The 13,532-nt window shown below is 35.7% G+C and overlaps 1 protein-coding gene across 27 annotated transcripts in view; it reads right to left on the bottom strand.

Annotated features, from left to right (window-relative positions):
• TRIQK (triple QxxK/R motif containing) overlaps positions 1-13,532 on the bottom strand; it is an 86,624-nt gene that overhangs the window by 30,184 nt on the left and 42,908 nt on the right. For 11 of the 27 annotated variants that reach the window (XM_085022073.1, XM_085022063.1, XM_085022066.1 and 8 more), the window contains one exon: positions 2,574-2,631. The exons of the other annotated variants lie outside the window; for them this stretch is intronic. The gene's annotated coding sequence lies outside the window, so the exon portion shown is untranslated. The remainder of the gene's footprint in view (positions 1-2,573; positions 2,632-13,532) is intronic. 27 annotated transcript variants of the gene reach the window in all.

The raw sequence follows: 13,532 nt of genomic DNA, 5'->3' as shown, positions 1-13,532 counted from the left end.
GCCTTTGACTTACTCCCATTAGATATCAGTAAAGAATACAAAATTCTTTCAAATAAATTATCAAGGATACAATTGCTGGCAATTAAACTTTCCAATTATTTGTCCTTGGTAATATTCATTTTTATCAAATACTAACAATGCTCAACTAAACCCACGCTGTTACAGAGCTGAAGATGATATTTAAGGTAAGTGTTTTAACCATTTGGGTGAGTCATTCAGTTTTCCCAGATCTCTCCCATGTATACGTGTTTATAAACTTTTGTTTGATTTTTCTCTTGTTAATCTGTCTTATGTCAGCTTAATTCTTAAATCAGCCAGAAGAACCTAGAGGGTAGAGGAAAATTTCTTCCTCCCCATACTACATTATATGCACTTTGATTTAATCCACATATATCTTTCAAAACTCATTATTTTTTATTGAATTTAAATATTGTAGCAGAGACTGAAACTTTCCAAAATCTATATTCTCCTTTTCTTTCTGTAACTAAACTTCCTCACCTCAAATCAAACATTCAATTGAATTCTTGTCAACAGTGTATGAATGGAAGTGATGGCTACTACTTCCAGACCTGAATGTTAAAAATCTCCCTTGTTTGGAGTTCCCATGTGGCTCAGTGGGTTAAGAATCCAACATAGTGTTGGGAGGGTGCAGGCTGGATCCTTGGCCTCACTCAGTGGGTTTAGGATCTGACATTGCTGCAAGCTGCATCATAGGTTGCAGATGAAACTTGGATCCAGCATTGCTGTGGCTGTGGTGTAGGCTAGCAGCTCCAGGTCTGATTTGACCCCCTATTCGACCCTAGATATGCTGCAGATGTGGGCTTGAAAAAAAAAAAAATCTCCCTTGTTGGCTTAATTTTCAAAATATACAAAGAACTCATACAACAACAACAACAAAAGCCCAAACAACCCAGTTGAAAAGTGGGCAGAAAAACTAAAGACAATTTTTAAAGAAGAAATACAAATGTTCAATAGGCACATGAAGAAATGCTCAACATTGCTAATTATTAGTGAAATGCAAATAAAAACAATGAGGTACCACCTCACACCAGTCAGAATGGCCATCATTAACAAGTCTATAAATAACAAATGCTGGAGATAGTATAAAGAAAAGGGATGCCTCTTACACTGTTGGTGGGAATGTAAATTGGTACAACCACTATGGAAAACAGTATGGAGGATTCCTAAGAAAACTAAATACAGAAATGCCATATGATTCAGCAATCCCACTCCTAGACATATATCCAGAAAAAACAAAATGAAACTATAATTCAAAAAAAATACACAGAGCCCTATGTTCATAGAAGAACTATTCACAGTAGCAAAGAAATGGAAGCATTCTAAATGTCCATCAACAGATGAATTATTAAGAAGATGTGGTAGATATATACAATGGAATACTACTCAGCCATAAAAAAGAACAAAATACTGCCATTCGCAGCAACATGGATGCAACTAGACATGAACATCCTAAGTGAAGCATGTCCGAGAAAGACAAATACCATATGATATACTTATATATAGGATCTAAAATATGATGCAAATGAACCTATCTACAAAACAGAAACAGATTTATGGACCTGGAGAACAGACTTGTCATTGCCAAGTGGGAAGAGCTAGGGGAGGGTTGGAGTGGGAGGTTTGGGTTAGCAGATGTAAGCTATTATGCACGGAGGGGATAAACAACAAGATCCTATAGTATAGCATAGAGAACTATTTTCAATGTCTATAATAAACCATAATGGAAAAGAATATTAAAAAATAGTGAATCACTTTGCTGTACAGAAGAAATTATCACATTCTAAATAAAATATGCTTTAATTAAAAAAAAAAATCTCCTATTGAATCAGTTGTTCCTTTTCCCCTTCCAATTGACATGAATGGAAATAATCCCCGGAGAAACCCTAAGAAACATAGAATCTTTGTCTGCTTGGAGTCGAGGAAGGTATTCTCTCTAACTTATTTACCATTAAATTTTTTACCATTATTTACCATTAGTACCATTCAGTACTCTACTGAAAAAGGAATGAAATTCTACTGTGATTGAATCATTTTCTGATGATGGGGTCTATATTTCTCAGAGTGGCGACTGGAAGTTGTTTCTCATTGCTTCTAGAAAGGAGCTACAATATAAAGATGAGGCCAGGCAAGAATTGGGTCAGTTCACAAGCAAAACTATCAGGGAATAGAGAGCCCAGTCATTTTGGAACAAGGGTGGAAGAGTCAACTTCTAAATGTCAAATAGCAGAAAATAAAATTTGAAAAGACTTTGAAGTACAAGTGCTCATTGGTATTTCAGTTTAAAAAAGAGAGGGGAGTTCCTGTTGTGGTTCAACAGGTTAAGAATCTGACATAGTGTCTATGAGGATACAGGTTTGATCCCTGGCCTCGATCAGTGGGTTAAGGACCCGACATTGCCACAAGATGAGGCATAGGTCACAGATGCGGTTCAATGGTGGAGTCCCAGCAGCTACAGCTCTGATCTGACCCCAAACTCGGGAACTTCCATATGCTGCAGTTTCAGTCTTTAAAAAAAAGGTGGGGGGAGCCGATCAAGAATGTTTCTCTCTCACCTGAACCTCCTGTTCCAGATCACCTGGAGGTGGCCACTATAGAAACAGAGGCTGAGATCTAAAGTATAGAAAGAAAGCAAACATAAGAACGATGTATAGGAGAGAAATCACAGTGTGATTACTGGCACATGGAACTAACTGGAAGTGGTAAAAATGTTACTGAAATATAAGGGAACTATATTTACAGGGAAACCAGAAACTTCGTTTAAAAAAGTCTGTGAATGAAAACCAATCCTTGAGCCTCTGCACTTAAACCAGCAGAGTTCAGCCTCTAAGGAAGGCAAACTCTGTAAATTTCTAACGTTCACTTCATTTGTGACTAGGAAGGAGAACCATCCAGAAAGCAGAGCCATGGCAAGGGAATTTCTCTAAATAGACCATACTTAGGGCCTAAGCAAGAAAGTTCTATTGTGGATATAATGGGCCTTTTCAGTGGTGTCCTGCAGAGCAGGTTGCAACATCACAATGGATCTGTGACTCCCGTGTGTTTCCCATTCTTCCTTTTCTAAATTCGAGTGATTATTGAATATACAAAGAAGTAATCCTTTGCTTCACCATTATTTATTAGAGGCTTGGTGAGGCTGGGGATCAGTAGGTAAGTTTCATAGCTTATAACCCTCACGGAACCACATTCCAACTTGAGGGGGGGGCTGTGCACTGGCTGGAGATCTTTGACTTCGTGCTGGATTCAGTAAGTGGGGAACTTTAGGGTCTACCTACTGGGGAGGCAGGAGAAAGGATATGCATGGCTATTTCAGGGCCAGAGAGGTAGAATATAGTAAACACTGTTTACTAAATTACATATTCTGCTTTTTTTTCTCCTGGTCACACTCAATTACATTTTCCAGCTTCCCTTGCTATTAGTTGTGGGCAAGTGACTGAGTTTCAGCTAAGGGAATATGAATAAATTGATGTTTGCTACTTCAATATCTAACCTATAAAAACTTCCCATATGTACTCGTTTATCTGGCTGAAATGGAGATGACCTCCAGAGTGACCCTGGAAATAATGTTATGAAGACGGCTGAGCCCAGGACATCCTGGATCCTGAAAGACTGCATGGAGGACAGCTATTCAGCCAATTTGTTTTCTCTTTCATACTGCTGTGAGAACAAATAATAAAGTTGTGGCATTTGAGCCTTTATATATTTTGCATCTATTTGTCACAGTAAGTAGTATAATCCTAATTAAGAGAAATATGTATAGATGTCTCTATATAAACTGATGCAATTATCAAACTCTAATTTTCCTAATAAGCATTATTAAAAAAATCAAATTTGAAATATTAATGCATTTAAAATATGTTCAGGTCAAACTGCATTATTTATATATATGGCCACACAGAGCAATGTTAACAATGATCCTGCTTTATACAGTAAAAGGCATACACAAACTAATAATTTCTATTTATGTATAAAAAATTATAAATTCAGGAGTTCCCTTGTGGCACAGCAGGCTAAGGATCCGAATTGTCACTGCAATAGCTCAGATTGCTGCTGTGGCGCAGGTTCAATCCCTGGCCTGAGTACTTCCTTATGTTGCATGTGTGGGGAAAAAAAAACAAAAGAAAATTATAAATTTTGCTAAAAATATATTTTTATATTCATTATAAACTTCAGATTGAATATTACGGTAATATCTAGGAATGTAAGAAAGTAAGGCAAAAAGTCAAATAGTCTTCATCTTTCATAAACTATGTAGTTATTAAAATTTCAGAATTGAAACCAAGACATCCTCTAACCCTGCAATCTCACTTGTTATAATTCAGAACATTAAAAATATTCCAATAATATAAGCACCACAAATGATGTCAATAGATATATTAAAATTTATTCATATAGCAATTTAATTTGCATAGTATTTTGCATTTGCTAACTGTAGAGAGGAATCAGTTATTTTAATCTTAATTGTGTGAGTCTAGAAAAGATAGCCCTACAGTTTAGAAGGTAGTCTAAATGAATAAGTATATAAGATATTATTCTCTCTTCGATTTATTTTTTTACCTTTATGGAATAGCTTAAATGTTTACAAAAAGCAAGTTACTACAACTATCTACCAGAATGTTCACTTCACTACGCTTCCCCTAATTCCTTCCTGGTCATTTAACAAACATCTGAACAGAGATGCCCAGGATTTTATTCATTCATTACCTGTAGTAAATAAAAAAAGAGACTTAAGAGAATATCTTTTCACCAAATAAAGGACTTTATTTTAAAATGTACTTTAAATAAACACAAATTATACCAAAAAAAAAAAAAAGCTAAAGAACCTAAAGTTTTATAGGACCTATATTCTATGAATGGCACATTTTATATGTATAATAACCTGTGAAAATAAAACCTTTAAGAGAATTTCAACCTAGGAGATACATTAAAGAGGAACTAGTTTTAAATGTTTGTTCCCAATTATTTTGGTGATTGGTAATCCCTAGTCAAATTTTCAAAAATGTAAACTTTAGTTGTATTTGAGATTATTCTATTTTTTAAGCAAGATGACATTTTAACAAGTGTTGAAACAAAAAGAAAGGTCTAGAGAACGCGTGTATGCACGAATGACTCACATTTTATCCGTTGCAAAAAACATAAGAAGGTGAAAAATATTTTACTTTCCTAATATATTGAGTCTATTTTAAATGACCTAAAGGGAAACCCATTCATGTGTATATTGCAAACTGTCAATGCCACAGATATCTAGAACCTCTAAAACACTCTGACTTTTCTTTGTTCTTCAAAGCCTTGCAGTAATCATCATTCATTTCTATTGCTTTGATGGTTAGATAGCAAACTCCCAAGAAATCCAGGGAGACATTAGCACATACAGCCGCAATTTCTAATAAGACAGCTATTTGCATACAAGATCAGCCACAATTTAAAATGTGTTGTGATAGATGCGAAAAGGGAATAACAGATTTATATTAGCATGTACAATACCAAGATTGTTTTCACAATTTAATTCCTTGGAGATTACATCTCATCACCTTCTTTTATAAAGAAGGCTACATTCCCTGAGGAACTAACTTGCTCTGAGACCCAACTAAACTAAAATATGGATTAATAAGATAATATTTATTATTTATGAATTTTGCTGTAGGAATGATTTTGGATTAAATCATCAGAGAAGTTTTTAACATTCTTGAAACTTGATAACACATATTTGAGGAAGGAAAAAATGCTAATTTTATTTAATACCTAAATTGCATATTAAAATAATTCATAATTAATTTTTATTTGAATAAAACTGTACAATCTTTAGGACTTTTAAAATTAAAGAGAAGGCTTTTGTTTTTAATATTCTTTTTAACCTGAATTTCACACAGCAACTTGCCACACATATTTTTAAGCATAATATGTGACCTTTAAAAAAAACAAAGGTAGGATTATATTCAATTACATTCCAACCAACTTATTTTATTGCTCATTTATACCTTTTTTATGAAATCCAGAAAGAACAAGTAAGGAAATAAGAAACCTGAAGCCTTCACATATGTCTCTGCTTCCAGAAAAAGCATTCAATCCAGACTGTGACATTTAAGTACAGATCGAAACAAAGGTTATTAAAAAAGTTCAACCCATGACCACACACACAAAAAAATAATAACCATCTCAGTTTTTAAGGCTAAAAAGATAGACATTTTAAAAAAACTCTTACTTAAGTATGAAGTTATAAATAAGCAAAAAAAGATGTTTGGTTATGGCTTGATCAGAATTGAGAACCAATTATGAAAATACAATCTTATGCTAGATGATGGGACGAAGAAAGTAAATGAAGAAGATAAATGTCCCTTATCTAACATTCCAGATTAATGTTTTAAAAACTCAAAGCTGATCATGTAATATACTTAAGTCATCCCAATGACAATCTTTTTCCTACATAAAGCAAAAATCCTTGGTACAAGGAACCATTAATGATCCAAGTTTGACACGTGTTCTCTACTCATGTTCCAGTGCACTATCCAATTTGGCTTTTAGGTCCATGATTTTGACAATGTTATTACTATGCAATTTACTTTAAATGTAACTTACATACCCCCCCATTTGTGGAATCTGTATTTTAATATAGCAAGCAAGGGCACATGATTCAGATCTCCAGAGAGAATTCTCCACACTTAAGGAAATGAAAAATAGGTAATTAAAAGACTACCGAAGTGCAACACAGTATCCAAATAGACAATGTATACCTTGACATAAATGTAATATTGAGATAAGCCATTACAAGGCAGAACAAATTATTACTGTATAAATCTGGCGAGCTAAACAGTGGCCTTCCTAATGTTTTCAGGGATCAAAAGTGACCACCTCATCTTTACTTTGTCAAATTAATTTCCTTTGTAGCTGCAGAAAGAGTATGTGAAAACTTGAATATGTGAAAAGGTGATTTCTAAAATCCTGATCACTTTCCAACATTGATATAAAAATTCATAAGAAAAATAACTATAGGACAGTTATTTATATGACTTGAAAAAGTCATGTTCCAAAAAAGGAATTCTCTACACTACAAAACTAAAATGAATACAGTATCAGCAAATAGTGCTGGAACTACAGTCTATCCTATAGGAGGAAAAAACTGGATCCCTATCTTTACCACACAGAAAAATCAACTGAAGATAGATCATAGACCTAAGCAAAAGAGATCAACAATAAAACAATGAAGTTGCTAGGGGAAAAGAAGTTTATTTTCATGACTTTGGGGTAGGCAACCATTTCTTAGAACACAGGAAGTACACATCGTGGAAACAAACAAATAAAAAAAGGATGTACTGGACTTCATCAAGTAAAAATATAAACAAGCGAGTTGTACAAGAAGTAATACCCATAATACCTATATCTGAAAAAAAAAAAAAAGAACTTGCATCCAGAATGTACAAAGAACTACTCAATAATATGAAACACAGTATCCAACAAAAAAAATGGGTAAAAGACTTGAACAGAAACTTTACCAAATATATAAAAATGAAAAAAAAAAAGCACATGGAAAAGTTTTAACACCATTAGTAATCAGCAAAAAGGAAATTAAAATTAGGATTGAGATATCACTATGCAGACACTAGAATGATTCAAATAAAGATTTACTCTACAAAATATTGGGAGGATATGGAGCAACTGAAACTCTGAGGATATGGTATGAGCGTAAAATCATACAATCACTTTGGAAAATTGTTTAGCAATTTCTTAACATAGTTAACTACCAGCAATTCCACTCACATACATTTTTTTTTTTAATTTCCCTTTATTTATTTATTTATTTATTTATTTTTTTGTCTTTTTGCTATTTCTTGGGCCGCTCCCACGGCATATGGAGGTTCCCAGGCTAGGGGTCTAATCGGAGCTGTAGCCACTGGCCTACACCAGAGCCATAGCAACGCGGGATCCGAGCTGCGTCTGCAACCTACACCACAGCTCAGGGCAACGCCGGATCGTTAACCCACTGAGCAAGGGCAGGGACCGAACCTGCAACCTCATGGTTCCTAGTCGGATTCGTTAACCACTGCGCCACAACGGGAACTCCAACACATACATTTATCTAAGAGGGATAAATACATATGCCCACAAAAAGCTTTGTACAAGGATATTCACAGCATTTTTATTCATAATAGCCAAAAATTGGAAACAGCTCCAATGTTGATCAACAGAAAAAAATGATAAACTGTGGCTTATCCATATGATGAAATACAACCCAACAAATAAACTATTGATAATATGCAATAATGGAAATAAATCTGAAAAATACTACGTTGAGCAGAAGAAGCAAGTGCTCCTTTAGACCTAAATGGAATGAGCATTCATCAGTTTGTTGTAGCCTTATAACATGACAATGATGGTCATTCCTGTTCCTTCTCTGACACACACACTGAAAAATTTAATTCCTTTGGGCTAGTGAATACTCACAAGGTGAGAGAGCAGAGATGAAAAGCTTAGACTAGTCTATTACAAAATAACTAAAAGGAAGGAGAGAGACAGGACAGCAAGTAGAGAGGAACTGAGGTTGAGGGAAATTTTTTGTTTTTTGTTTTTGTTTTTTTTTTTTTTTTACTCTTGAGGGCATGTCTGTTTTTGAATACAAGTGAAAATTTGACATGGCCTAAATAGGAAGGGAGAGAATTCAGTGTACACTTGAAGGGATAATCATGCAGACTACCTATTTCACTTTAGCAAGAAAGAGGAAAGATGATGAGTAAAAACATGCATAATTTTTGAGGTTTAGCAGCTGAAAGTAGAGGTAGTTCTACTTGTACTATGAATTAGAAGGCAAGATTATCTCTTAAGAATGAAATAGAAGGTGAAAAGTTTGGAGATTTGAAGGTACAGAGGCTGGAATTTCTGCTGCGGAGAAATGGAAAGAGGGAAAAAGAGAATTGATGAGAAACACTAAGAGGCCACGTTAATTTGGTAACCACAAATCCATGGTAGCAGCAAACTACCTGATTGTAAATAATATATTTCTGAGTACTCAGCAGTTTATTGCTGACCTAGGGAAGGGGGAGACAGGTAGATTAGGCAAAGTTTCTATTTCCCCAGACAGGCAAGATAGAAGGTCAATAGGGCAAAGGAGATTGGGATGCTATAAAAAGTGGGTGAAATGATGGACCACAGAGTTTAAAGATAAAGAAGTGAAGACAACAGGGTTGAAGAGTTAAGAGAACACAGATCAATTTTTGGACTTAAAGATTTGGATGAGGTCAAACAACCAAATTCTTCTTTTAATCCAGAAGAACTAAATGTTATTAATAGAAAGTGTGAGGTGACTGATGTTATTACTGAGATGGAGCAGGTTATAGTGGAGGTTGACTATAAAGATAGAACAATATTATGGCAGATAGGTTAGGGAAATAGGAGACCAGGATAATATACACTTAAAACTTATGAATAGTGAGGGCACTCAGGAGGATGGGAAGAAAGACAAAGTTAGGGAGACTGAGTGACCTGAATGTCCACATATAAGAGCAAATTAAAAGTAATAATAAATTTCTTGAGAATGGATGGGGTTCAAGAGGGATATAAAGAAAAACATAGGGAGATAGGGAGTAGCAAAAGATTAGTCCATGAAAAAACAAAAACAAACCACAATAGAATAGGGCGTGTAAGTGTTAGGAGAGGACAAATGGCCAAATAGGTTCATCTTGGACACAGAATGCAGACAACAGGAATGTGCAGTATCTTGAATCAGCTTATTTCAGAACTGCATTGAGTGCTGAGGCCTCTCAGGAGTCAGCTGTGGACTAGGTAAAATGAGGAGAGCCCAGGCCATGTAGGAAGGGTCAGCTGCCTAGAACTGAGCATCTTGGTTCCAGAGGAAAAGGTTCAGGTCTTAAGAATCTACCTGGGGGAGTTCCCATCATGGCACAATGGAAACGAATCCAACTAGGAACCATGAGGTTGCGGGTTTGATTCCTGGCCTCGCTCAGTGGGTTAAGTATCCAGTGTTGCCATGAGCTGTGGTATAGGATGCAGACATGGTTCGGATCTGGCATTGCTGTGGCTCTGGCGTAGGCTGGCAGCAACAGCTCCTATTAGACCCCTAGCCTGGGAACCTCCATATGCCACGGGCATGGCCCTAAAAGGATAAAAGACAAAAAAAAAAAAAAAAAAAAAAGAATCTAGCTGAGCATATCAACTCAGCAGGAACACAACTAGACACTCTAGGTCAGGATTTGCAAAAAATGTGCTCCATCCATCACCAGCATCAGAGAGATCTGAGCTGCTCTTTAAAATAAAGATTCCTGGGCCCCACCACAGTCCCACTGAATCAGAATCTCAACAGCCAAGGTCCAGAAATATCCAGTTTTTCATTTTTTTGTTTTTGTTTTGGGCATTAATGTTTGAAAAACACTAGTGCTCTTTTTAACCAGCTCTTAGGTAATTCTTCAGTGTGAGTAACACTGCTAGAAGTAGCTGTGAGGCCTGCATGAGGGCTGTGAGATCCCTCAGCCTCTTTGATGGAGGCTGAGTGGGGCAGTCTGACTGCACTGCAGAAACTTTTATTGATCAGCTGAAACCTCAGACTTTTGTGTGTATGTGTGTGTGTGCAGTGAGGTGACCAAACCAGACACTTTTTCAAAAAATGTAGTTATGTTCAAAGGCAATCTGCTAAGAACAGAGTGAGTAGAAAGGTAGTGCCATTTTGGTGTTCGACATTTTTAGAATTTCGGAACATTATGGATGAGAATGAGGAAAAGTTAAGATGACTATGCTTTTAAACTAGAATCATAATTAAAATACAAAGTCTCAGGCCTCTTTCTGCAGAGATAATCCAGTCAGTGATGTTGGGGAGGGGCCAAGGTAGCTGCATTTTAAGCAAGCACCAGCTCCTTGCCAGAATTTTCAGACTCACGTGGTTCATAGACCATACTTGGCAAAACAGAGACATGGCAATGTCACTGACAGAAATAGGTAATATAGGGGGATAAGTAGGTGTGGGGTAGGTGGTAAGGGTAGTATTACAAATCCACATTATAAAATGTTTAAAATTGTTAAAGAAAACAATGCACTTGTATATTCCTAAAACCTAATAGAACTAGTTAATCCAAACATTAAGTGTATCACAAATTCCCTGGTCTCCATCAAAAAATACCAACAAATATTTTACTTACTTTTATTTTAATGCCTTTTTAATGCACAGATTGTAGTGGCATCTGGACACATGACATACTTGAAAACAACACATTAAATTTATACTGCCCAGAATAGACAAAAAGCTGCCTTGCATGTACCATCAACAACACTCATCACTGGGGGGGGGGGGGGGCAAGGGGGAGTGGGAGTTGCACTAACTGGGTCCCATGGAATTATTTTTTTCAATTATGAACTTTGCATAGGTATCAAAGGAATAGGCACTTCAAATTTGAGAGGGAGAGGATTTCTATCTGGATTTCTACCTGGACCATGTTCTTAGACAGAAAAGTGATCATTTTGATTTACAGGTATAATTGAGCGAAATGGGAAATGCACTTCAGTTAATTTCTCGAATTATACTTGCAAAAGGAGGTTACTTAAGCTAGGATTGGTCTGTAACTTTTAAGAGTTAATAAAATGTCATGGAAAAATGATATAAATTGTACTTTCAAATAAATATGTTTTTAACATAAACTGTACTTTCCAAAGCTTCTGTAAATTACAATAACATGGTACCAAATAAATACACCTGCAGACCCTGATTTTACTATTACAAAGTGCTGATACAAGAAGAGATATATATCCAACCATGGAAAAAGAACAAAGACACCTACAATTCTACTATAAAACTAATAAGTCAGGCAGCATGTACACGCCATGCTAAAAGCTTAACTAACAAAGAGGAATGAGAGGAAGCAAGGGCATGATTAGCTTCAGGGACTCTGAGGTAGAGACAAAGGTAGTTTCATGTCTTTGACCTGAACCAACACACCTTTAGACTGCTCTTCCTGATGAGACAAAGAGTAATTAAAAATAGGGTTCTAGCTCTAAAGGTCACAAACCTTGATTTTTCAACACTTATAATTCCTTTAAACTAGGTTAAGTTAAGGGAATTTTATGAAACCTAAGATTACTGCAATTATATCAATAATAAAAAAAAAACTTATTCCATCCATATGGTACCAAAAACTGGTTGCTAAAGGATGGGGGAACACAATGAGCTCTAGAGGCAAACATCTCAGATGGCATCTACTCTTATTTATGGAATTCCTAAGTAAACAGATAAATATCTATTTTATCATAATTTCTCAATATGTATTCCTTTTTCTTGGTTCTGAAGTAATATTAGCAAATTCTTATTATTCAGAGCTTTCAATAAGTTACTTGAGACAAAAGTTTTTATATTTACCCCAAATGTTAACTGGGACCCAAATGTTAAATATGACTTGGAATTTCTAAATTATAGATTTGTACAGATGAAGTGTTCTGATTTACTCTAAATCTATAAGAGTCACTGCAACCAAGTTAGGCTTATTTCAAAGTTAAAATTTTTACTTTTTTAAATTTACATGTATATTACATTGAAGTAAACATAGAACCAAGTTCCCAAAGTGTGGGAGTTTTAGGACAATATTTTAATAATTTTGGGAAGTTCACTGAAAAGCTTTACCAAGTCTCTATATGAGCCTTGTCAGCTTGTAAGAGAGGACTTGAAAAATGTCATGTTTCCAATGTTACTTGTCCAAGTTTTCAAATTTTGAACATTATCATCCATAAAACCTGTTTCATGTAAAGTTTGGTGAAATAAAGAGATGATTAGAAAGCTGTTTTAGAAGAATTATAAGAGAATGGAATAAACATCTGATAAAATATCAAGAACTGGGTAAGAGACATGCTTATCTATCAGCTCCCAAGTTTCAGATGTGAAAGGGATATTCTGTCAAAAGAGATTTAGAATAGGGTGATTATGGAGTTCCCATGTGGCTCAGTGGTTAACGAATCCAAATAGAAACCATGAGGTTGCAGGTTCAATCCCTGGTCTTGCTCAGTGAGTTAAGGATATGGCATTGCTGTGAGCTGTGGTGTAGGTTGCAGACCTGGCTCTGATCCCACATTGCTGTGGCTCTGGCGTAGGCCAGCAGCTACAGCTCCGATTTGACCCCTAGCCTGGGAGCCTCCACATGCTGCAGGTGCGGCCCTAGAAAAGCAAAAAGACAAAAAAAAAAAAAAAAAAAAAAAAAAGAAAAGAAAAGAAAATAGGGTGATTGTATAATTTACCATCCAAACCAGGACACTTTTGAGAATGAAATGGGGCCTATGACACCAGGACAACAAGTAAAAACCAGGAATGTCCAGGCCAAATATGAAGCACATAAGGACAATTCACAACAAACTGTAGCTCAATTGGTTTCATCTTTCAGACAGTATTGCAGTATGAAGAAAACATGGCAAATCTTCTGATTTCAGAAAACATGATTATTTTAGACAAAATTTGTTGCAGATATGAGAATACCACAAGACCAGGTTGTGCCAGGAGACAAACTGTTCTTATTTGTGAAACCTCTCTGTTA

Source organism: Sus scrofa, chromosome 4 (assembly GCF_054392235.1).
Source record: "Sus scrofa isolate SSC_HxYL_T2T_F1_AM1 chromosome 4, Sscrofa_HxYL_maternal_Yorkshire_Landrace_v2.0, whole genome shotgun sequence".
In the NCBI taxonomy this organism is placed as follows: Eukaryota; Metazoa; Chordata; class Mammalia; order Artiodactyla; family Suidae; genus Sus; species Sus scrofa.
Note: the sequence above shows the minus strand (reverse complement) of the source record. Positions and strands in the feature narration are given on the sequence as shown.